This window comes from Diadema antillarum, unplaced genomic scaffold (genome assembly GCF_040938485.1).
Source record: "Diadema antillarum isolate AM-2024a unplaced genomic scaffold, OU_Dant_1.0 seq00000343_RagTag, whole genome shotgun sequence".
Classification (NCBI taxonomy): domain Eukaryota; kingdom Metazoa; phylum Echinodermata; class Echinoidea; order Diadematoida; family Diadematidae; genus Diadema; species Diadema antillarum.
Window position 1 is genome coordinate 968,712 of NW_027271355.1, and position 27,755 is coordinate 996,466.

At 38.6% G+C, this 27,755-nt stretch overlaps 1 protein-coding gene across 2 annotated transcripts in view; it reads left to right on the plus strand.

Moving 5' to 3' along the window:
* The first annotated feature begins 5,903 nt into the window (after positions 1-5,903).
* LOC139730919 (galanin receptor type 1-like) overlaps positions 5,904-27,755 on the plus strand; it is a 49,112-nt gene continuing 27,260 nt past the window's right edge. The window contains exon 1 of one of the 2 annotated variants that reach the window (XM_071641800.1): positions 5,904-6,022. The gene's annotated coding sequence lies outside the window, so the exon portion shown is untranslated. Of the gene's footprint in view, positions 6,023-19,752; positions 19,922-27,755 lie in introns of those variants that run through there. The other variant, XM_071641801.1, reaches the window with a different exon arrangement.

The following is a 27,755-nucleotide window of genomic DNA, read 5'->3' on the forward strand; positions in this document are numbered from 1 at the left end:
TTAAAAGCGCGGCCGAGCCCGGCAGTGTAAACGGCCCCGCAATTGAGGCTGGACTCGGCCGCGGCTCGGTCCAGCCCCGCACTGTAAACGGGGTCATAGATGATATTGTAAAATCACATGCAAACAGGGTTTCATTGATGATTTATTCTTAACTTGTACACCTGTCATTCTTTACAATGAAGGATGATGTCATCGGCCTATTTCAACCGTCGCAAGACCTTGATGGTCCCGTTGACTACTCGGACCTCTGCTTATCTCAGAGTTACTACATCAATGGGATAAATATTGATACGGCCGATCCGCAGACGAGAAAGGAACTGCTGTCCAGCCGGGGACCATGGCCCGGAAAAGATGTCATCACCTACCAAGCTCAGTTTGTTGCCGATATGAGAGCACTGGAGGAAGAACTGGCATCGGGAGGGACACAGGACGGCGTCCAAGAAGCACGAGACTCCGACGATTCTGACAGCGACCCCGTCTTCTCTGGAGAGTCTGGACCCGAAAGCGACGATGACGATGAAGACGGTGTGACGATCTCATTCATTATGGGATCAGAAGGTGCAGAGCGAGATGCCTCGTTAGATATCATACAACGCAATGAGGAGTGCGTCATCCTCTCCAAAGACTCTGACGATGATGATGACGATGAGGAGGTTGATGATAATGGAGAAAATCTAGAGATCTCTCAATCGGGGAATGATGACAACCTTGGAGATGGCCCAATCTCCTCTCCACCAACGGCAGTGCCAGTCGTTCTGCCTCCGATCCCTCCTCCCCTCACTTTCCGGGATATCAAAAACCTCGAGCGAGTGGCTCTTCAGAAGATGATCAGTAAGGAGAGGATTCACTTTCCTCCACCTTACCTCCCCTCACCATCATCTTTAAACATCGCAGTGCATGCTGGAGGTTGCTTCATGGTTCCACCTCCTCCCGACCCCATGATGCCTGCTGCTCTACCTCTCCCAGGCGATGCCGCTTCAGGACCAAACACCTCAGCCAACCACCAGCAGCACGCATTAAACAGACGGATGATCACTGGGTATCCTATCAATCCTCTTCTGCCATTCATCCCTCCCCCATCACGGCTGGTTCCTCCACCCCCTCATCCACCGCCAGACGAGATGTCTCAGTTATTTCAGCTGTCCCGGGAGGTCAGAGAAAACGCTGCAAGGGAGCAACTCAACCCAAATCTACTGCATTCCAATAACCAGGTGATTATAATGATTATAATATATTTGATATCCATACACTGTGCCTAATTTTGCTTGTCGATTTTAACAATGATAAGATTATAAAAGACCTGACCTATTGGAGTCAACGAAAATATGTTTTGTTCCACCATCACCGTTAATTTTTTTTCAAAGCTACCGTAGTCCATTTTACAATTCGCCGATAGCATTACCAAAATTTGAGTTTATATGGGCTCCATTATTTATTGTATTATATGCAGGGCAATGTTGCTCAACACTGGGGGCGTCCTCCTGCAAATCGTACATCCGAATCGGACAACCGAAGACCTCCAAACAGGGCGTGGCCCCCTCACAGCATCCCTCCACAACCATTCTCTAGACCACGCCCACCGATGACAATACGACGATGCCATGAGCATATGCATCACCCTCGCAATCATCGCAGAGGGTACAACAACTAATGACTAAAGTGACATTAACTCGCGGAGGACAATGGTGGAACAGAATCCAGAATATAGAAATAACAACAACAACGCACTTTTAAATAAGGGTAGTTGAATTGCCTATGTCAATGGATCGTTTCTGTAATGTATTCGAATTCTGTGCATGTTTTGTTCATATAGGATTGCCTACCACAAAGCTTGTCGGAGGCTTGCTCTACTAATAGCAAATAGCTGATTGATGCTAAATGATTTCCTGCCTAACACTGCCTGAGAAACTTAATTGAAGGCAGCAGGTGAATAATGGTTCGTTACTATAAAAGGCTGTAGGAAAGGAAGCATCAGTGAATTTTAATACATTACAGAAACGGTCTGTGAGAGATGCACGCTCATATCCAGTTATAATAATCAACTTCACCTTTGACATCGCTTGCGAACTCGAGTTTTAAAAATTCGACAGCATAGGCCTACAGCGAATTCATGGTTAATATGCTTTGAAAAAAAAATAAGATGCTGGTAGTGAATACACTGTATAACATACTGGAGCATAGTAATCTTTTAGCAAACCAACGTTCGCAAACACTGAATGCCTATCTTTGAAAGGCTATAAGTACTGGCAAACTAGATCATGCATCTTTGAAAAAAATGATATCATTGCAATCAAATGCATGTCTTTAGAAAGCAAAAACAAACCGAGACAAAGTTTTCAAGCAGAATATACCACTACTACAAATATTATTTTACGGATTTATATCATAGAGGACAAAATAAACCTGTGCTTGCAAGGATTGAAAACGAAAGTTTTTATACTATCTTCCGTGAAGAGTATTTCAATAAAATATTACGGTAAAATTATGGATGGTTGGCAATCTCTCCTATGCCTTGTGTTTTATTTGTTGCCTGACCTGTAGTCCACCCCCACTATTTCTCTCTCTCTCCCTCTCTCTGTCTTATATGTGTATGTATGTATATATATATATATATTACATAATTTATGTGTGTGTATATTATAAACATATTATATATATATATATATATATATATATATATATATATATATATATATATATATATATATAGACTGACAGATAGATAAATGCATGTAAATATAAACTCTCTCCCGTACTCAAAATGTTATAGTGTCAATAACCACAGAGGGCGCAAGCCATGTTGGGTCGAGCAGAGCTGTCGCGCTCGGCCGAGCACTCTTCACCATATACAGCGAGAGGGCCTTGACAAAAAGCTAAACACAACCTGGTATGAAATGTTTGCTTGTCGACATTCTTTGTGTGGTAGAATACAACTGAGAACTAAGTAGGAATGTCTTGAGTGAACGTTTCCTCAGACACAAGTAGGACTTAAGTTCTCCATTATCGAGTAAGTGGAAATTACCGGAGAAATATTACACAGGCACATACCAAAAATCGCCTATATGAGTGGTCGCCTAAACTACACTCAACGCAGAGGGCTTAAAATGTATCGTGCGGTCTGTCACTGCAACAACAATTCATTCAAACTACGGACCTTTCGAGGTTTCTTATCACTTCCTGTCCATAACCGATCTGGGTGCATTCTAATGTTCTAAACACGTTGAATCGGACGGGATCACTATAAAATAAAAATGCATTTTTCGTGATGAGATTTGATGTTCAGCAATAGAGTTTTGGGGAGAAGATTGACGATGAAGTATAACAAATTAATTAGATTTACTGTTTACAGAAGCATGATACACATGGAATATCTCTTTTGTTGTTACTTTCAATTTCATTATTCGTTTTCAGTTATCAAAAACGTCTATGAAGTCACACGTGTGAGACGTGTACTCTTGTCCGCCAATCACAGCCAGGATAGAATAGACAGTTGATCATGCCTCTATCAGCAAGGTACGATAAACATCTCAAGTTAGATATTGATAATCTCGACTTGTCCATGTAATATTTATCAATGTTTAGATCAAAGTGTTTACATGGAAATAAAAAGCAAACAAATTTCAGGGTCTTCAGGGCAAAACCGGTATCCCATCCGCCATGCAGCTGATTATCATTTGAAAAGTCCAAAACTTATTATAGCACAAAAATCCATAAGACATTGTGGACCAGATGTATGAAGTCGTTGCCTGAGGATCTTAGACGCAGTGTTTCTCTGAAATTTTAAATCCTCCAGAAAAAAAACCCCAACAACCCTTTTTCAAACAAAGAAACATTCGAATAATGATACCACTCGTTGATTTATAGTTTATTTCGGTAATATCTCCACTGTTGTTGCTCATTTTACTATGAAGCCGGAAGGCTCAACATGACCTATATATAATTCCTATACTATAGGTAACAATTCTTTGATATACGATTAGAAGAAAGCTACGATCCTTCAAACACTGTTAATCTCTTTTCTCGCTTTGTAAGTTCTACTTCAGGTATCCCCTAGATGTGTCTTTCGAATTCGTCTTCTTATAGTCCTATGTTTAACTAAAAAGATCACTTCAACCTATGATTGTACATGTGCAGTGGATGAAACACATTGTGTTTCATCCACTGCACATGTTAAATCATAGGCAATGTGTTTCATCCACTGCACATGTAAAATCATAGGTTGAAGTGATTTTTTTTTCTTGTCGTTCCTCCTTCAGTTCAAATTAGAACTTCGATTTTTCTTATGTATCATGTTACCCGAGGCCGTCATCCCAGTCAAGCACATTGCTTATTGGTGACGGTCTCCTCCACTTTTACCTTGAAATATAATATTGTTCACACGTATGTTATTTCCTTTTCCTGTGCCTGTATATCTATATTATGTTACGAGAAAGATTAGAGAGTCTCCAATTTTGTCAATTTCATTGTGCATTTTTGTGTATTTCTGTATGAATTTGTAAAAGTGGACAAATGAAATTAAACTGAAAACTGAAACTGAAAATGAAAACCTTATTAGAAGATTGACCCAAGACTACCGACATATTTCTACTTCAGCGTTTTTATGTTTGTTAGAGTAAAAATGAAACTTAATCTTATTGTACTTTACATGGATAGCTATAAAATCATTTTAAGACAAAGGTTATGACAGGATTACGTGGAACTGATAAAAATAAAAGCACCTCAGGACAGAAGCAGAGAGCACAATGGAACATAAATATGCAAAGTCGACTTTGATTTATGTGATAGTCTTTAAAGTCAGGATTGATCGTGACCGTCTATATTTTGATTACATGGTTTGAGATAATGTTAGGAGATTGTAAAAGTGTAGTCCTATGTCTTGCAACAATGTTTATAGGGCCTACTTGACTAGACAAAAACACCTGACTGTGAGTCTAGGACCGATTCAGGGGACTGCTCTCACACGGGCACGAAAACAAAACCCAGAAATCCGTCGATAACATTTCCGATTTTCATTTTGGCGAGGGATAAATCCCTATCATCACAATGACTCATTAATCGAATATTGTCCTCACACCCCCTGATCAGAGGGATTCATCATTTAACATGCATAGGTATTGAGTGTCGTGCGGTATATTCCGCGAAACCAGCGCTGGGCGGGTAGGGTCAGCAAAGACCGTCATGCGACTTTGCTTCCACTATCATCAAACCATTATCATAAAAATCATTGGAGTCAATAATGCGGTATTACGGGTGAAAATGACGTCATTCTCCCTCTCTCTCCAAACACCAAACACCAAACACACGCACACACACACACACACACACACACACACACACACACACACACACACACACACACACACACAACACACACACACGCACGCGCAACACACAAACACACACGGAGACTGATCATGGATTGACGATAGAATTACGTTACGCATACCGCTCTCCCTTGAGGTCACTGTAGCGTGCTGTCGTCTGCGATCCGTAACACTTTTATTCGACTTCGATTCTCTGCGGTAGTCCTACATTATTTATCTTCGCTCCGTGACTCAAAAACACTACGTATGAAAGAAAAAAAAACCTATTTGAAATGTGCGTACAGGTAGGAGGAAGTGATGAATCATATTTCATTGTTGAATGAGCTGCAAATAAAGCCATCTTTACGAGCGCGTTGTCTGATAAAACTACTGTGTTCGCCGGTGTGTTCGAAAGCCTCCACATTCGCGAAAGATTCATTTAGGCAGTCTCCTGTTGCTTTCCGGGGAATCGAAGCTGTGCTAGAGACTACATACCACTTTGTGAAATGTCACACGCCTTGTGGTAAGGAATAAGATGTTTTGTTTTGTTTTTGGTATTGTTGTCAAACAGTGACTGCTCGTTCGACGTCCGTCACACCACTGGATATGGGTTGGGCCTATATTGCTGGCCTAAACGTAACCTAAAAATTGGACTGGTTATTTGCTACGGTTATTGCAGTGAAGCGTGCATCTGAAGATTACAGATTGTGAACAGTAATGTAAGTATCATAACTAATTGGGGATGATTTTCCTCGGTTAAGTGAGCCATTATTATCCATTATACGTACATTTTATGTATTAAGATAGATATTATACTGTAACAAGTATGATTAGTTTTCTATGTTAGAAAATGAATGATGTACATTGTATAAATATTAACAGCCATTTCAACTAACCATGTAATAATTTTTTCTTTTGTGTTTAGCTTTTTAGTATGAAGATCAAGGTGACCAATCTCGACTAGCACTTGTGCTAACTTTTGGTTCCCTTGTTAACAACAACTTTGTAGAATTATGCTACACGTATCATATCTAAATATAAATCTCAAATGTCATCCTTTAATTACGTATTGTAAAGGAGTAATAGATAAGTATTTTTTTTTCACATATGTATGTAATTATACAATAATGTTATGATTGAAAATGTACATGCTCAATTGTTGTTGCTAATAAAACTTCAAACTTCAACTTCAAACTTCAAACTTCAAAATGTGCTCCCTTTCTCTAATTGCGACTTTTTCCTTTTTGTTTTGAATGTAGGCCTAGCAACAGGAGAGAATCGAATCATCAAAATCGATTAGATAGTGATCAATAATGATTATCACATTTCCGTTCTAAAGGTATATAACCAGTGTGCTTGGTTTGGTATCTAATGAAATACAATTTTGTACACGACGCGCTCATCATGACTCGATGCGAAGGATATCGAATACAAATGTTGGAAAACTGACCGCACTACATTGCTGCAAATTGACATTTAGTAACATGATACATACATGAGAATGATTAAGAGGGGAAAACAGATCATAGAGATATTCATGCTGGTAGCACTATTATGAGTCCATGGATGCAGCAATAGTATTACTAATGTTGAATTCAGCACTTTTTAACAGTGATGTTGGCCTATTCTTTCCAGGGGAGATATATGATATATAGGGCTACTATAGTATGTCTCAGGAATAGCTATGATCAAGAGGGCAATCTTGCCCGTTTCTGCTGAAATAACGACAAAGCAATCAGTTTATTTCTTCTCTTTTTTCTTGAGGGTTCGATGCTATAATTTTAGGCCTACATCTTATTGTGTGTCTTTCTTCTCTTAATTTTGTATTTCCTCGGTCCCGTCGTGCAAAATCCCTTTATTATGACCTTCATAGAGTATCACATAGCTGGAGTAATCGTTAATGACTTGCGATGATATTACAAAATTATAATACGGAAATTGTATAATTAATCCTGTGAATACGTGAAGTTGATTGGGTTACACTGTAAACAGAATCTACTCTCCAAGCTTCGCAGGAATATATGATAGAACAAGTGACGGTTAGTGTGGCGGAATAGCAAACCTATCATCCATAATCCGCAAAACGAGAATAATGTATCAAACCGTTGGAAGTATTACGGTATTCCATTGTCTATGTCGTCGCGTCTTGTACTGCAAACAGCATATTTTCATAGCCGTAAAAAGCGGGCTATTTTTTTTTAAAGAGTCGTTTCACGAGACGTGTGTAAGGAACGCTCATTATTTGAGTGAGATTGGACTTCGGACTCACGCGTGATCGCCTTGAAGCGTGATAACGGACCGGGTAGCACATTAATTTATGAGCCCGTTATGATTTATAAGGGGGGGGGGGGGGCGGGGGAGGGGGATAATGTGAAGAGTAAAGCGTGGGGGAGTTTCTGTCAATGGTAAGGGGAGGGCAAAGCTGAAAAGATAGGAGCTTCTTCGTTTTGGCCAAGCTAGCTGTGAGGAAAGTATCACCAGTCACCTCCCTGGTATCACACATGAGGTTTGACATCACCCAAGCCCATACGTGCAATGTACATAGCTCCTTTTTAAAATTGTCAGGTTGGCGTCAATAAATGAGTAAAATATTAACAGACATGTTGATGAAGTAAAATAAAATTCACAAGTCGAACACACTGTCCTAAGGCTACATTACCATTTGTAAATGAAAAAAAAAAACAGCTTTAGTGCTTCAAAATAGGTCCATAATTTGAGTTAGGGGTAGAAACAACCAATGTCAAAATGCTATTCAATATCCAAAAGTAACTGTTAAATATACAACATATGAACGATAGTTTTATTAAAATTGTTTCCCGTTTATTTATAAAATTAGTGATATCTCCTTATAAATGTGGTGTCATTGCAAAATTTTCATATGGTAGGATATTTTGTGATGCAAAGTTCGAAACTATACATGAATATGCGTCTAATGCGATTACTTGAACATTCTTTTAATCACTGCTCCCAATGGTAAATAGTGGCTTTTGTTAAGAAAGCATGGGTTGACAAACTTCCTGTGTTTAAAAAAGACTCCACAGTGGTATGTCACATAACTTTGTATTATATTCACCTCGCAACTCTCTTATCTCACATAGCTCTCACATTCTATTTCATTCGCAGCCGGGAATTTAGTGTAAAGATTTGCCTGCGGATCAAGTGAAGATGATTTTTTGACGCACAATTTACAATGGAGTGATGTCGAACTCTATAATACCGCGAGAATAAGCAGGTCAGACATCCGTTTGAACGGCAGTGAATAGTCGGATGTAGCTGCGCTAATATTACTGGCTCCTCAAGCACTGCTATTCAAAAGAGGACCAACTCGTTTCAATAGTCCAAAGATATTGTCTCTTCAGTCAATTTTTACTTTCACTTCGCTTTGTCTGGTTGCCTAGTTTGCTTTTGCTGTTGTTGTTGTTGTTCGTTTGTTTTGGGAAATATTACTTACTCAAAACTGATTTTCTACTGATGCATTTTCCCACGCAATCTTCTTGAAAAAGAATTTCCCACACAATCTTTGTGCCTCTTTCAGAAAGCAAGAGAAATATTGTCCTTAATATGATTTAGTAACAAGCCAAAGGAATGTCTACCTTTCATAAGAAATGAAATTTTGTGAAATATCTTTATATTTTTCCTTATATCATTGTCCATGTGTAACGCCACGAACAGTAGGAGTCTTCTTATCCGGCAATGGTTGTACCAAAATGTAAAGATGAATTACTTTTGAACGGACTGTCAGATTTTCGTCTAGCTTTTTGTGATGTATTCTACTGATATTGCTGCAGTCAATGCCCATGTGCATTTAGTTTCATTCCCCTTTGTGTCCCTGTACTGGCACTGCCTAAAGTTTAAATTTCTGACATTATAGTTTAATGTATTGGTAATAATGTCCCTCAGAAATCTGGGAGTGTGATGCTGCTCCCACACAGAGATATCGAATTAAAAAGGTCAGTCGAAAACGCTTAAAATCACAGACACCTTAATCTATAAAACTGGTCTGGAAAATCAAATGACTACACTCGTTAACTAAATGTGGTAGTGAGAAATGAATATGAATATGATTACACAGTGTATAATATACGCGCATATTAATATATAGTGAAATCCAAACTGTAACGGCTCACTGACAAGAAAACTACCATGTGCAGCGCTGTTACGCATAATTATATCTGCTCACATTACAATGTGCAATGAATTTGTTATCTATCTCCAGCCGCATTTCTCACATATACTCCAACCAACATAACACCGTCACCCACAGAGTTAAGATAGAGGTCCACTTTGTCACATCAGTATAAAACCCGTTAACTATACTATGACGTATATACTGTGTCCAATACAGTGATACAAACTTCGCCAATTTGTGTTCAATAATGATAATTATCATTATAAACGATGCTCACAATTAAGATTTTAGTTTCGGGGTTGTGCGTTCTTCGAGCGCGGGGGCGATTTATGATGTATTCTGAATGTGTCTCCGTTGAGTGCTATTATGTTAGTTAACAATCGGTCGTTTATATCACTGTCTTTGTTCACTTTAAAGATCTAATTTCGGTTCCGGAGCATGATTTCAATATCCACACTCAACAATGATTTTATACATCTCAATGACAATGAGTGTCCTGTCATTAGAATGTCACCTGCTCTCTCTCTCCACTTCCAAAGGTCCTTGATGTATATAAATAGTGTATGCTGAAAGATGAGGGAATCAAAAGCGGCAAATATCCCCTAGCTCTATATACACCGACAGACATTCCAGTAGTGTGAAAATGTATTCGTGTCGCTACAAAACGAAACACATCTGTGTCAACTTGTTGAAAAGAAAGAGCACGAAAGAGCAGCAAAGACGAACGGCTTTGCGAGATTCAGTCTATAACATCATCATTTAAACGCATAGAAGAACTCGTTGATTTCGTGAACACTTTTACCTAATTAAGTTGTATAGAAACAGCTAGGTCATAGCAGTGGTTAAATGAAAGACATTCAGTAAGCATTTCCCCCATAATTATGACGTCATAATATGATGAATGTTCGAAATTAGGCCTAATTAGTATCTGAAAGACTACGTTGTAAAAACAGTGTCTCACATAATCACCGCAAACCATTGCTATGACAACACCTGCAACAAAATTGTATGATATAACAAAATAATGATTGTCATGCTATAAGCGTTACCAAAAAAGGATTATCGAACCTTGTCCTCACTTCACGCCCCCTCCCGTTAGCACTACCCCCCCCCCCAAAAAAAAAAAACAACAACAAAAGTGACAATCAAGCAACTCATCTCAACATCCGATTGTCTATTCGATAAAGTACATTGTCACGTCATGCTTAGGTTGATAGGCCTTATCAAAATTGATAGGAAAATAACACAAATATATAATGGGAGAGGTTCCATTATAATGATTCATTGTGGTTGATTACAAGTTATGAGAAAAGTGATACATTTTGACCTTTGACAGATTTTCAATTGCATTAATGATGACTTTGGTCACAATTTCATTTGCAAGTTCGACAAGGTAATGACGTCAGCGCTCCTACAAAGTCTTCCGTTAAATACACTCAAATTTCGCTGTGTGTCCCGTTCTTCATTGAATAAAAGGAGCATGACATTCTGACTGGACTGGACTTCTATACGATACCCTGGTTACGATGGCCTCTGTGTATCATGAGTAATACTTGAAGTTGTTACATTTGGATGCTTATCTATCAAAAACTTATAGGTTACCTGATTTATCCGTATTTTTTTAAACCAATGTTATGGGAGAAACGTACAGTGATAGCACACTACCTCATTGATGCGCAATGTATTTTGTCTTGGATGAGCGTCTGCAAGCAATATTATCACCTTTAGGCAAAACCAGAAATTTTGTTTTTCCGTATAATACCTCAACATGACGAAGTTTTTCAGCCATTCTGTCCGTATAATTCTGCACTTCAGTCAACTTATCAAGTATGCGTTTCATTTGCACTTAAAATTCAAATGAAGAATAAGTACAGTGATATAACAGCATCTCATTCTATATGCAGCTTACACAGATATCATTGTTTTGTGAACGAGAATGTCTGGTGGAGATGAGAATTAGGCTTTTAACTTTTTGCGAGATACCAAGAAAACACTTATGATCTAGTACAGAGCATACCATTTTAAGAGGAATTCAAAGTTTATTTGATATAAATCGGATTTGGAATGACTGAAACATTCAAAAACAAAGTCAAACAAAGCGATCTTTATTAGAATCGCTCTTTTTTGGATATCTCAGCCATTTCAAATCCTATTTTCATCAAATAAACGTTGAATTCCCCATAGAATTACATGCTCTTTCATATTTCAAAAGGGGTTTCTCATTATCTCACCAAAAAAAAAAAAAATGTTAGAAACCTGAAATTAGGTCTCAACCAAAACTATACAATCCCTTTAAAGGGATGGTATAATTTTAGTTGAGGTGGGGGCTTCAGATTTTTACGTCTTTTCGTGATGAGTTTTTGAGATAATGAGAAACCCCTTATATGAAAGAACTATAAATCTAAGAAAATTCAAAGTTTATTCAATGGAAATTGGTTTGGAAATGGATGAGATATCCAAAACAAAGCAATCATAACAAAAGGTGGAACCCAACTTTTATTACGATCGCTTTGTTTTACTTTATTTTTGGATATCTCAGCCATTTCAAAACCAAACTTCATCAAATAAACTTTAAATTCCTCTTAGAATTGGAATGTAGTATATATGTTCTTTAAATATTGAAAAAAAGTGATTTCTATCCATCTCGCCAAAAGTTAAAAGCTGAATCCTCAACTCATCCAATATATACTGTATTATATACTTTAAATTCAATTTTGATGAAACTCGACTATAAAATATACTTTTGCTCTACCCACCTTGAACATAATCTAGAATATTGCACTTTAAAGTCAACAGTTGCACACCGTTGCCGCGATGTCACGTGATTTATCGAAGGTCAAATTCCACGCTTTGTGCTCATGAATAATGCCCACTGCAATTTATAGAGCGTCACAAATGCAAATAATGTTGTAAAAGCAGCGGTTGAGGAAATGTTAGACACGACGTGCATGCGAAGTGTATATGATAGGGCAACGCTATTATATGGATAGATAGGTATGTGTCGATGCTAGCATGTAGGTCCTATAGGCATATGTGTATAAAGCCATAAACTTGGTAAAACGCACAACATAGAGGTATGCTAAAAGTTGTACGTGCCAATTTAACAGATGCATGTTTATATAATCTATACTTGGAATATATTCATACTTATGGTAATGCACACATATGTGAAATCCTCAATTCATATCAAATTATATACAGAAATGCCTAATTAGTCTTAAAAACATGTGTTAATGCGTTAATATTTGTATATTTATCAACGCATTAACACGATACACGTTTTAAGCACGCATTTTCTTTTTTAGCATCATTATGTTCTAATAACCTATGTTACAATATAAAACATGTTTATTTATATAGGCCTACATTGTATGTATCATTGGATTATTAATCAGGGGATCTTATTCGACGATTTGTGTATATCAGTTTCGCATATGGAGATTAATAATTTCTCAAACCGGATACAAACGGGAAGTAGATATTATACACTCGAAAGTTGTGTCTAGTTATCAGAAACCCTGATTAAGCCATCGGACATCGTCATTTTACTGTATGCGTTTTTTCCACAATTTTTCTGCGCTGAAAGGGTATTTCATTTGCCCCACTAATTCCTCAACAAACAGTCTTTCATACGAATAGGAAGAAACCTGACTACTTTGAAAATTAAAAAAAGAAAAGAAAAAACTTAAGAAATCCTATTTGGAACTTAGATAGGCTCAAGCGTGTGTAGGAAATTACGTAAGCGAACTGACGGGGTGAATTTCATAGTAGCCCAGAAACATGCTAAAAAAATAGATTTCATGTCACTAATAGGGTTAAGATACGAAGCTCTCAATCAATATTCTCAAGTATAAATTTCATACTGTCTCATACTCATTCAAAAGAGATATCTTTGTGCGAGAACCCAATGGACAAATGCGTATTTGTAAGGCGTGAACACAATGTACACAACTTGGACGAAAGGGATTCCTGACATACTCCACTTTAATATCCTCATTTCTCTGTGTCCACTGATGCAAATCGAATGAGGTTTTCTGTAAGATGTAGGCAAAAAGTTATCAGTTTCATACCTTGAAATTGCATTTCGATTTATTGACTATTTTTAAAGTTATCATTGCATAAAGTCGGATTGCGTTTTTTTAATTGGACATACGGTGAGTGCCTCTCATACTCTGCCCATTTTAGGATATAATTATAGTCGCAGGTAGAAAGGCTTGACTATTTATTTCACTTTTCCTTCCTCCCTTCCACGGTATCCTTCCTGTGTACCTGATTCACTGGGTGCGGAAAAGGAGAGGAAAAAAATTATAAAATCTATACGAGAGAAACCATTAATACAAAACCTCCACGGAAAACCAAACTCGCACCCTCAAAACCCTCAAACATAAACAAAAATATACCGGTAAAGAGAAACACAGACACACAGAGACACACCAGACCTGTAATACATACATTGAGCAGGCGAATTGATTGACTCTCTGAAACCCCAACACCGAAGAGAGGGGCAACACCAGCCTCGACCCAATGTCAAAAAAAGAGTTGAAGTGAACCTGTACTTGAGAAGACCATGAGAAAAGAATTAAATTAAGAGAGAGAGAGAGAGGGGGGGGGGGGGGGAAGCGTTCTTGCCTGCAGAATGATTGACCCGTTGACCTGCCGCTTTTTGTCATTTGACCAGAAGGAAGTGACCTTTATTCGGAGCAACAACTTTTACGTTTCACTTCAGCATCCTTGCGTCGGCCTGTAGCCATCACAATGATACTGTAAGTAGTGACCAAAGCATTGCTCGCAGCCTACATTTTGAGAATTACTTCACTAAGCAAGCCATTATAAATTCTTACTTAGATGCGGTAAGACAGTTTGCAGGTAGCTATCTGTTGTTTTTTTTTGTAATTACTAATTAATTACTCGCAGTCCTTCTGTAACTTTATAGTTGTGTGTGTGTGCGTGTGTGTGTCACACGAATAGCGAAAAGGCAAGTTCACAAGTATATATGGCGGCATTATGACATTGTACAATGAGATACAGTAACACTTCTACATCATGCGTGAATTTCAATCAATCAACTATATACTTACTAATTCATGTATTATTTCTCTCTCAAGGGGATATGTTTCTGTTTTAGTAACGCCAGAACTACACTGGGTTGTACAATAAAGAAATCCAATTATAAGCTCAAAGAGGTAAACTCCGTAGCTGATGGTCATTCATCATTTTACAGCATACAAAAATCGATGTAACGATGGAAACCTTAACAAGATGGGGATGTAGTTGCATTATTGCCTGACAAAGCGATCACAAGTGGCGTACAAATTGAAATTCTAACCATGTCCGAGGAATCTGAACCTCTATGATGGGTAATTAATCAAACCGCCTTAGTTTTGAACCCACACATGACGTGTTCATAGAAGAAGCCCTCGAGTCCAGGAGTAATTTCTTAATGAGAAAATGCGTGCTTACATCCACTCAATGCAGAGTAATTGAAATAAGATCGTTATGGCCCATTTCGTGTGCCGCGGATTTCTGATATTAAAATTCGGTATTTCACTTGAACCGCAACAAGTTTGTTGGCGATAATCCACCGGAAGCTAACAATAAACCCCTTACCTTTATTGAAAAAAAGGTTCCATATTCAATTCAATTCAATTCAGTTCAATTTATTTTCATATTTCTCAATGAAGGAATTTACATCAAATATAACAAAAACATAGTGAATCATAATATCCGGCTTGGATGCACAGTAAATTAATGTAAACATGTAAAAACATAGTGGTCAATCATCGTACGTTTGGTTCTGTGTATAGCGCTAAAGAAATATGATGGAACCTACTTATAAAAAGCGAGCTTGTTAAGCGCAGGTTCCAAATTCTGAACAGAGTGTAAAGATGAGGAGCACGGATGCAACGTAGGACCAAAATAAAGGACCAAAATAACAGAATCTTCCCAGTACAAATAGTGATATACAGACAACCACATTCTGCAGATGTAAGAACAGTTGATTTAGCAACTGATATTGATATTGATTCAGATTCGATGAAACAAAATTATCATCATGTTAGGTTGTAAGAGTCTATGAGGAATACTTCTGCTTTGTCACTTACATGTTAGTATATCTAATGCATTTTTTGTTGGGGGGGGGGGTTACACTTGCACTTTTAACCACGTCAAATCAATCATTTTCTCTTACATTTTTTTGTCTTGTTTTGTGATTTGCTGTTTTATTTGAAAGATATAAGATGTGTGTTCCTTAAAAAAGAAAGACAAATGTCTGACTGGTTTATGAAAGGTTAGGCTGATATAAATCAACTATTCAGTGACCCAATAACCCAAGACAGCTAGGTAGAGTGGCAGCCCATCTCAAAACACATTCTCATGATTTACTTTTTCCGATATGGTAATTTATAACCGGTGATAATTGAGGTGTCATCACAGTTATAAAAGACATCATTTGAGGTCTCATAAAATGTGTTTTGTTACATGCGCATACCTGATGCCCTTTTTAAAAGTGAAACTAATTGAAGCCTATATAAAATGTACTAATAAGTGAGCTCGGTCTTGCAAAGTTTTCTTGATATAGGTCAGCTTGGCTTGCACCTCGGTGCATATCCTTAAAGACAAAATTTTCTCTACACGCATGTCGTGGAATACAACTTCTCTATCCGTAAACTATAGGCCTACCCTTCTTTATTTCTTTATCATTGAGATAGTTTAGGCATCATTTTATGATTTAAAAGAAAAATCATTCCTACCGCGACAGGTATTGTCATTGTTATCATTATTTACATCATTTTTTTTTTCCTCCAGTGGGAAATCAATACTGCCTTATTCAGATTTGCTATTAATAAAACAGCATCTGCAATGTGTAGCTTACATGTATATGATCGCAAAAAGAAGGGCTGGCTCAAACTTCGTCCGGCACGCAATTTACAAGCCCTCGTAGATTACGGGACGTCCGTGCAAGTCGAACATTATAGGAGCAGTTAAGCTTGTTTTGCTTGAATGTTATGCTGTCAACATCCCCCCCCCCTCTCTCTCTCTCTCTCTCTCTCTCTCTCTCTTAGAATTGTCTACGCTCATGTTGATGACGTCATTATATTTTCATGTAGCATACAGATGTTATGGGACATAATATCGCCATCTTTTATAATCATTAAGTGGGATCGTAATAACGGTATAGTGTATTAAGGCTCAGGATTTGTAAACAAAAAGTTTGGAGTTCGAATCTTAATACCAGGTGCGTTTATCCTTGGACGTGACGCTGCAACTGGGGCACTGATGATGTCAAGATTCTCTGGGAAAACAATGTTAGCACTTAAGGATATAATTCTGGTACATAGTATAAACCATATCATTGTTCTTATGATTATTAATATACGTGGAAATGAAGATTCTTGAAATGAAATTTTCTTGTTGTCGGGTATCAACGCAACTTTTGCAGTTGTCTTTCATTCTATTCATCAAACTCGATTAAAAAAATGGACTGGTATTTTCACCTTTAAGTCCCTCAGTATCATTAAAAGGAAATCATTATTGATAGCTAGGGCTTTTATGAAAAGAGGGAAGTGCGTGGGCTAAAGCTATCGAGCATCCAGAAAACTGGCAGCTGACAAGAAATTCCTGGGACCCGAGTCAAGGTTTAGGTTCGGTGTCATGATATCCCTTTTCGACATTGCCCAAATGGCATAAATATTTGCGCGATGGAGTCGCGATGGGTGTAGCCATGTGAGAAGAGACATCCAAGCATCTCTCACTAGCTGGACGCCAATAACTTGAAGACAGGAGCGAGATGAGATGGTGCACCAATGTTATCATGATAATCATCCATTTATAGAATGGCCTAGTTTCGCGAGACCAGCTCCACCCGGAGACAACATCGAAAAATACAAAAATAAAAGCTATCCCTCAATCTAGCCTTCTTCTGTCATAAATATATGAAGACATCGCCAACTGGCCAGCAAGAAAGATTTATCCATCACGCCGCTCGTTTGTTGCTCCATGGGTTTTACATGTGCTTCCTTCGTGAACAGAAACATCCTTTCTGCTCCCGAAACATATACCTATGATGATGATAATGATGATGATTATTACTATTATTATAATTGTAATAATAATAATAGTAATAATAATAATAATAATAATAATAATAATAATGATAATGATGATGATGATGATGATTATTATTATCATTATTATTATTATTATTATTATTATTATTATTATTATTATTATCATTATTATGGCGGTGTAGCTTCTGAAGTACTTTTGCTCGTACACGGTCAACTTTAGGCTGTTTTTGTTTGCCGGTATCAATGACTATTCTTTTCTAGGTTTGAGAAATTTCGTTCAGTCAGTAGCGTGTCTGACCGACGATATCTTTGCTATGATGAAAAATGATTTTGACCCCGCGATTCACACAATCTGGCTCTAGCCTCTTCGAAGTCCAGTTGTGTCCACTCATCACTCCCGAAGAACGCATTCGCGCCTTTTCCCCATTTTTATTTGTCTCACAAAAATAACCCTGCATGATGCGAGATGTGATTCGTGTAGCAGTTCAGGGAGGTCATTTAATGGCAGGGAAAAAGATAGATGATTCGAATGGAAGGACAGGCGGGATGACACGAGAGATGATGAGATGAAACAGGATGAAGAAAATGGAGGATACGGAGGACAGACAATGATCATGGAGATGAGAAGAAGAAGTAGTGAGTGCAAAAACAAGAAAAAATTTGATGGTTAAGAATTTAAGAACTAGGAAGAAGAAGGAGGAGGAGGAGGAGGAGAAGAAGAGAAAATCCGACGAGGGGGAGAACAAGATGTCAAAATGTATGATGTTGGACTGTAGCGATTTCTTGACGTACTTGACGTCAGCGTGAGGAAAATGTATTAAAATTGAATAAGTATAGATAAAACAATAATAATATGATCTTATTTCATCCAGGGTACCCTCTGAGAACTAGATATGTATTCTGCTAGAGGTTACTACTATCATTAGGCCTGTATACCAAGCATTGTCAAGTTCCGATTTTTATAACTGGGTCGAGAAGGCTAGTTTGCAAGCACAAACCCTTCATTGGTCCGTGCAAAAGCTTCTCCTTCTTATTCCATCCACTGTATAGCTGCTTCCATTTGGGAGCAGTTGACAGTAAGGCCTACGGGACAGTGCAAGTGATGCATATTGTCTGTGTTTGTGGCGCAGACTCCTAATACGACCGACAAGGGTTTGTGCCTGCAAACTAGAAGGCAAACTAGAAGGCAATTGTACGTAAAAACACCTTGTCCAAGGACGCAAGCACTTGACCGGATTCGAACTCGGAACGTCCGCTTCAAGGGTCTGTATAATCCGGCACGCCACCGTGCCTTCAAAATGAGCTTTCGAAAATCGATGTTACGTCTGTCGGAACTCTGTGAAGCTTGTAATCAGATTGAAAGATTTAAGAAACACAGTGTACGTGTACACGACACTATTCATAATATTGTCGTATAATGAATTAAATATATCAATATCGAATAATATTTCCGCATTACTTTCTGCGGTGCAACTGAGTTTGTGATAATAGAACTGTTGAATTCGCCTTTGTACTGTTTGACATATTTTTGAGATTGAAAAGTCTTATCGTGACTGTTGTACAGCAATTTCCACTTCAAGTGCTGATAATGACATCAGTCCTTATCGTTACTGGACTTCGGGGAACTGATTTGGTTTACCAAGGAAGTAGGTTAGTACCTTCTTGGGTTTACACTAGAGTTCAAAGGTATATTTGTCTCTTAAGAGAAGTACACGTGCACACCATTGAAAATTTCTTCAGCGACTCCATTTCAAAACTTCCACTCGTTGAACGTGCAATCAATGTGTAAGCACCCAATACGGACTACAGAATTTTGACGGATGTCAATCCACCAAAACCTAGCCCCTGCATGGCTCCTGCAACCATGCATGCGACAGAACTCTCGCATTCTTCCTCAGTGGAAAGTTGACCCCGCTGGGTTCAATCCAAGGAGACATCCTTTGATCACGGCAGTTCACAATGGGTGATGGTCCCTGTACGTATCATGTGGATAATTGTCTGCTGCGATTAGGCATTTTCAAGATGTCATTGAATGAATCCATCCATGACATGGAGGACAAGGAAGCCGTGGGTAACAAAGGCGGAACAGAGCTCTAAATCACGCAGCAGACAAGAAATTAACCTAGTTTTCAGCGATAGCGATCCGATCTTTACGGCACAACAATCGTCCACTCTCGTACGTGAGACACAAAATACACAGTGCACGCCGTTAAACTGCATGAGTTCTTACCTCAATTAGCGAGTCCACGTACGGAACACAGAGTCCACACTCTGCTGCTTGAAACATGCGATGTGTTACAAAACCTGCACTGTCATAAAGTCTGTTTGAACAATCGGAAACCTCACATTGGGATATTGATTCTGCCATTGAAATTGCGGGAATGCGCGCCGGAGTAAATAGCAGCCCGAGACACACCTGCTCCGTAAGTAATGTTTAAATAAGCTAGCACACTCATGTTGTTGTGTTATACATGTACTTGTCTTTCTGACATAAAGTTGTTCCTGACAACTCAAAAGCTTGCCCGAGGCTTGCCCCGAGACATGTCAGACATTGTAACACCTTAATGGTATTAAACTGATTATACGGTCTTAAATGGAAGTCGCTGGCAGAGCCAATGACAATTAGGACTGTAAGGTCGTCAGACACGATGTCAGAGAAAAAAATTACCCATTACAACGGAAGACAGTAGTACATCGACTAATTGCGCTACAAAGTAATGTTCTCATAAGTTTCGAGAGAGAGGAAAAGGATCTAAAAACTTTCAAGATACTCCCGCATGTATACTTTTGTTTTTGATCAATAAATCTCATCTGAGTCCAGAATACCAACTTGGGTGAAAGACAACTTCCTATCACACTATAATGGTGATTGACTTCAACTTGGTAGCAGTGCAACGCAAAGTGCATTGCACTTCATTGCCGTAACGGTTGCTGTTCGTTATTCCGAAGGTTCGTTATTCCGAAGGTTCGTTGTTCCGAAGGGTCGTTAATCCGAAACACGCAAATTCAAAATACCTAGAGGTTCGTTAATCCGAAAATGAAAAAGGGTTCGTTAATCCGAAAATTTGTGGCGTTATTCCGAAGGTTCGTTATTCCAAAGATCGGTTAATCCGAAAATGAAATTCGGAACAATGAACCTTCGGAATAACGAATCTTAGGAATAAAGAGCCTTCGGAATAACGAACCTTCGGAATAACGAGCTGTAACCGCCGTAACATACGTTAACATTGCTCTCCTTGAGTCGCGCTCCTCCAACCCCTCCCCTTCTCCATCTCACCCCACCACCACCGTAAATGTCAATTTCTTAATTAAAGAAGGTACCTTTAACACCCACACCTGCTCATGCGTATATATATAATTTCTATATCATGTCATATCCTGTATCTAATATTCATATCATACGAAACCCTATGACATGTGTGAAAACACAGAAACTCATTATAGTGTATCAATGTTTCGATCTTTGGTTAAGACCCCGATGGGATACTAATGCATAAGACAAAAATTGTTATCATTGTCTATGTGCATGTGTGTGTGTCGGTGTGTGTATCGTTTCTATGTGTACGTGCGTATGTATATGTGATAGAGCGTAGCGGCGCTCTATCATCTTTGCTATAAGTACCTCCTTGGTTATCATAATAATCTGTCTTGTTGTATTCTGTTTCACTATGGAGCTAGCTCCATGGGTCGATTTATAACCTAATGCCATATACGGGTGGAACATTTCCAAACTTTTCCAAGTCAAAACAGAGATGCACGCCGGCGCTGGCAACACGACGACCGTTGCCATGGCAACATGAACCGTGAGTTGGATAATATCGTCTTTGGTTGCAAGTGGTTGGATGGGTATGAGGCCAAAGGAAATTTAATTGATCAAATATCAAGGGAACGACAATACATGTGTTATCGTGATACTATAGTAACGCACAAGCAGAGAGAGAATGACGTCACATTACTATGGTTACTCCCGTTTGAAAAAAATAACAACCTTCAAAATCGTTTGAGATTCTGCTATATAACATAACTGACCATGGAGGTGTGCCTCGCTCACACCTCCCTGGTCAGACAGAAGAAGCCATTTTTGTTTTGTTTTGTTTAGGTTTTTTTTGTACATCGATATTATGAATCACAGGAATTGATTTAGTTAAATCGATGAAGTTATTGAAAAGAGAAAACACGCAGATAAAGTGATTTGCTCCAAATTTATACAGAGTCACTTTAATAGTCATCTCACATTTTGTGACTCATTAGTCTTCGTATCTAGTGTCCCAATGTCATCCCCACTGACTAATCACGGCATTTGCAACAGAGCTTGCTGAAAATAGTTCCTGGTGTTTCAAGGGGTTTTGGCCGAACACTTTGTTCTTTCCTCTTACTGTATATGGAGATACGGAATGCCGGTCCCTTTTCTTTCAATGTCATGTTATACTTGCGTTGGTGTGTGGTGTCCAATCAGGCGCTTGGAACATAGAGCGCGTTTTGCTTTGTTGATGTGTTTTCATTTTCCTGTTACAACCATGACACTGAAAGAGTGCCATGGCCAAGGACCCTTGCGCTTCCCCACACAAAATGTAGTTCAGTGTGCTTGTCATAAGCGGATGGAGGGCTCTGGCGCCAGCGTGCATCGTGATAACGGCGCTCAAAGCAGGAATTATCTTCAATGATCTCTGGGAAGTGATACTGTCGATACCATTGATCGGTTCGTGATTATACCATATTTATACTAGTAGCTGATGGTGTTAAAGGACGAGGCTGCATACCATTTACTGTGAGTATGATAATATTTTGGCTCATTTACCGTCTGTATATGAAGAACGTTCTTTGTGCGAGGAGTGTCTTAGAGTTAAGATAAAACGTCGGACAGCAGTTTATAGGGCAGTATGCGATTTATCTACTCTTTGAAATGGAGAGCGAGAGGTAGTAATATCTCACGTTCTTGGTGTATTATGTTAGTTATCTCGTAAGTACGTGGATTGCCTAGCTACATTTTCTTTGCGTTAAGACATAAACTTTATCAAGATGGTTGTCCCAGATTTCAGATTAGTTAAAATGGTAATACAGCACGTTATTGGCTATGTGGAGACTGAATTGATAAATAAAAGCGAAAATAACATCCCCAATGCAGAAAGTGAATATGGTCAATGCAATTGTGAAGACTGAATCGATCAAAGAAAGAAAGAAAAAACCCACAATGTAGAAAGTGAAAATGATCAACGCGATTGTGTCTATGAAGACTGCACGTGACTACCCTAAACGCCTGCCGTTCGGCACGTTTTACAAACAAACAAGGAAGCGCTGGAAAAGGGTTTGCACAGGACGCAACGAGGGCGTATTTTGTTTCTTCGTTTATATCAATGCAGTCAATGGAAATGAAGGGAGGTTTAACTCAATAGGAGATAATTATAATTATTATTTTTTTTAATAATTATTATTATTTTTTTAGCATCGCACATTACTACTAAACCTCATGGACTAGGACGTGTCACATGGGTCTAGGGCAATTACCCCCTGGGCAATTACCCCATACATGCTTTTCTCCCGACCCTAACCCTAATCCTAATCCTGAATCTAATCCTAACCCTAACCCACACTCTAACCCTAAAACCAAATCCTAACCCTAATCTTTACTCTATCACTAACCAGTATCTAACCGGGGAAGGACGGGGGGGGGGGGGGGGGGGGTAATTGCCCTGTGGAACCAATGAGGTAGGGCCTACTTACCTCCTTGGTAGAACCAGGGCGTTGGCCACTCCCACCTCCCTAGAACTCCTCACACATTGTGGCAACACTACGGTATACTTCCTAATAAATGCTTAATGAAGCTCTAGACTCTCCAATAAGAAGTCCTCAGTTCGAATCTTGTCCTGTGTATAAGGACATATGGGAAAGGCGTTTTATACCCCTTTATTTCAATTCTCACAGGCTTCTTTATCCATGTGTATGAATGGGTACATGGAAAAAAGAAAAAAAAGACCTTCCATTTTACAGGACACGCTGTGAAGTATACGATTTCCTACTTGTAGAGTTGTGGACGTGCAAGCAGTAACGTTTCACTGCCAGCCGATATAGTCCAGGCTAGGCTCCATAGAAAGTGCACCTAACCTTGTTTTTCGATATATACAATGTTTTTTGATGGTTTCTTGTCAATTCGAGGGTGCTAATTCCAAATCCGATTGATGCCACTCGCGTAACCTTGAGCATTTTCGGCAAAATGCAAAAATCCAAAATGGCCGCCAGATATGCTAATTTGGCCATGATAATCCCATTTATGTCAATTTTATGACCGATTATTACATCAAACTTTTTTAAATTTTTGTTCCTTGAGTAATTCTATTTGCACTTGCTAGAAAATTTTCATTTAATGTAGGTACATTTAGTATTTTAAGCTTATTTTCAATTCAAAATGGCCGCCATTCCTATACTCATGTACTTTATGAATGGCAAAAAAAAATATGCATAGAAATAGAAGACGAATTTACTGTTTTTCCAGTCACATACCTACGCTGTTATCAAGTTTTGCATGTGCAATGCAAATCTGATGAGTGCCACTTGCAACACAAGCAAACAAACAAACAAACAAACAAACAGAAAATATATTCTTTGTAATCTTATATGTTCTTCTTAATACAAAAATTCAAAATGAATGCCACTCATATACCCCTGTACAATATGAACGATAAAATGTACACGGAAATAAACGAATTATCTCTTTTTTTTCTGTCATGCAGCAACACTGTTTATCAATTCGGGCGCGGATTAGAAATCAGAAGAAATCAGAAGGTTGTTTAAGGCTGTTTTATTTGTGATGCAATCATCCAAATTTGCTTCCTCAATCTGGATTTTTCACAAGGAATTTGGGAAAAAGTCCAACAAAACTTGAATTGATGCCAACATCACGATCGTTTATCAGGAATTATTAGACATGAACATTTGATACCTACTTGCCTTGAGATGTTCAACTTCATAAAACTTACTCTGATTTACTGAAGATAAATCTCAGATGATAACACAAATGAAATTGCCAAATAATTGTCTAAAATATCGAACTACCTAAAATAACTCTAATCTGAAAGCGATATTATACAAACTGTTCAATCACCTCTTCCGAGAAGGAACATGAGGCAGGGGAAAGTTGAAAAAAGGACTACCCCACTTCCTTCCCTCAAAAAATCTCTGATATTAAAAAAGAAAAAAAGTTTTTCTTGTTCACCCACAGTATGATATGCTCGAAAATACAAATGGCCTTCTGCCTGATCTGTATAAAGTAGATCACATTTACCACTGGTTCTGTGATGGCGTGATTTTTCACCTATTTGCTCAAAGTTGGTTAAATTGTAACAGCATGAACTTGTGTACTTTCCACTGTAAAATTGGTTACAGCTCGTTATTCCGCAGGTTCGTTACTCCGAAGGCTCTTTAATCCGAAGATTTGTTAGTCCGAAGGTTCATTTTTCCGAATTTCATTTTCGGATTAATAAATCTTCGGAATGACGAACCTTCGGAATAACGCCACAAATGTTCGGATTATCGAACCCTTTTTCATTTTCGAATTAACGAACCTCAAGGTATAGGGAATTTTTGTGTTTCCGATTGACGACCCTTCGGATTAACGAACCCTTTTCCATTTTCGGATTAACGAACCTCTTATAGGTATAAGGAATTTGTGTGTTTCGGATTGACGACCCTTCGGAATAACGAACCCTCGAAATAGCGAACCTTCGGAATAACGAACAGCACCCGTAAAATTGACACATTTTTGTGTCTGGAGATGAGTACACTGCTCTTACCTTTCCTTCAGTGATGAATTGTGGAATTATTGAATATTTACCAATGTTAGTACAATGCAGGTGATTCATGATAAATGTAATGGGATGAGTCCATTTTTAGTCAAGGGGCTTGTTTTACACCTGTTTGCCCCCATCTCTGCTGCTGCCCAGCCCTGCCCGACCGCGACCCCTGCAATCCTGCAATTGCCTTACAAGGTACTTAGGGGTCACTCGGTGATCTTGCCATAGAAAGAAGGTAAAGACGTGGGGACTTGCTTGAGCACTCCTTTACAGAAGATCGAAAGCCCAACCTTACCAGCAACCATCCACAGAGCTATCTGACAATAGACATGCTGACATTATTGCCTAAAATGTAGCCATGATAGGTGAAAGGCTTCACTGTTCTCGCGATAGATGGATTTTACCACCAGTTTTCTCGGAGTAAAATGTCTTTGCGTATGATGTCCAGGGAGACTCTAAGATTTCTAAAGTGCTGCCTCATTCTGAAAGCAGTGCTATGACAACTTCACACTGCTTGTCTTTAATTTTCAGCACTTGCAGCTTCAGGATTTCGCAGACCACCTGACTTAGGACTCTGAATGATGGCCTCCTCCAGGGTGGCTATAAACTAACTCCACTCCTTTTAACATGGTGACATGATAATTACTTCATGAAGGAAGTTTGCTCGTGCAGATGATCTTACCCTTACGTCTCATAGAATGTCCTTGGATGACATTAGCCGAGTACTAACCCCTCTCAAGACAATAGAGGAGTAATTCTCCTTCTGGAGACTTTGCCTCCACCTTTACATGATAACCATTAGGCCCATGCCTTCCATCTTAGCAACCATCTTGCCAATGCTATACAATGTTCAAGGTAGCCTTCTGTGGCAGGCACATAGGCTAAGGAAGTCTACCCTCCTTCACTGGTGCTCAATCACTCTCCCTCCTTACGCTGGAAGGAAAGGATGGCAAGTGTCCCCAGTGCCGTCTACGCATACCCCGATCTTGGCTTCCAGTCATGATAACCTGATAACCTGACCTTTTTGTCTGACAAATTTGTTCTCAGCCAATCAGATGCAATGGTTTTTAGGCTTATAACAGATTTAGGCTTATAACAGTCCCCCCCCCCCCCCAAAAAAAAAAAAAAATATATATATATATATATATATATATATATATATATATTTATATATTTATATATATCTGACAAACCGCTTCACGAAATGCCTCACCCCCCCCCCCGAACCTGCCATCAATGTGTCAGAAATCCCACAAGCCAATCTAGATCTCCCCCTATCCCCATCACTGAAAGCTTTGACCCCAAAACCGGATGGTGCAGAAGATGGTCTGAGGCCATGGACCATCCAAGTTACCTACAATTTACTGTCTCTGGCCTGGCAACAAAGCCAGACGGCTTCAACGGACTTTCATCCTGGTCCTATGGCAAATAATCACCCTCTGACCTTTGAGGAAGTCATGGAAGTGCTGAACATCATCAGATGTGGTTGCAATAAAGGTAATTGCGGGTCGGACTGATATGCATCTTTAGTCCTACAATCCTGCAAATTTGGGGCTGATGTCGCCTGGTGTCAAACATCAAATTAAAGAGATCTTTGAAGACAATACAAAAAGAACAGTTTTGGTTTTAAGACGAGAATGAATGACCTCATGATGTCAAAGTATATATAATAAACACATGGGACAGAACTGAAAGAGGTACTTCATATTGGTCCTTGGTTTCGAATAGTTTGAAAGGTATTGCGTTTGGACAGTTTTTTTTTATACCTTCACCACTGTTTGTTGTTGTTTTGATTCAAGAAGAAAATAAAGTTTGCTCGATAACATCAAAGCGGTACTCTTAAATCATATCATATAAAGTGATTGAAGTTATGATCCATTTCAAACTCACCACAGGACTCCCCCCCCCCCACCAATTCCTTGCACCATTTCTGTCCCTATTAATAACAGTTTCAGTGAAATACATGTTAGAAGCCTTGCTTTCTAGCTTCCCCTCCATTTCAACATTATTTAATAAATACCATGTATCTAGGTTCTTAACAATGTGTAAGTATTGCATTTTTATATGCAACCTGCATGCAGAACAGGATGGTATATCAATTTTTTTTGCGTGATGTGTAATGCACTTATATTCTTTGATGAAACAGAATAAAAGATAAGAAATTGTGTTAAACATCGTAACTAACCATTCATAATTCAAATAATTCAAGTAATAATCCAAATTTATGTGGTAAATAAGGACTTTTGCATCATTAAAGAATAACTTTTTGTTAAGAACATCCTTCAGATATATGATAAGCACTAGATCTTAATAAACAATGTAGTTGGATGTCAAAAAAAAAAAAACACCCAGCAAATTGGCTTTCTATTTCCACATATATTTTTGCCATTCATATTGTACAGAATAAGAGTGATCGACGACCACTTTGAAGAATAAAGATACATGTAGGGCCTTTATATTGTAAGTGGCA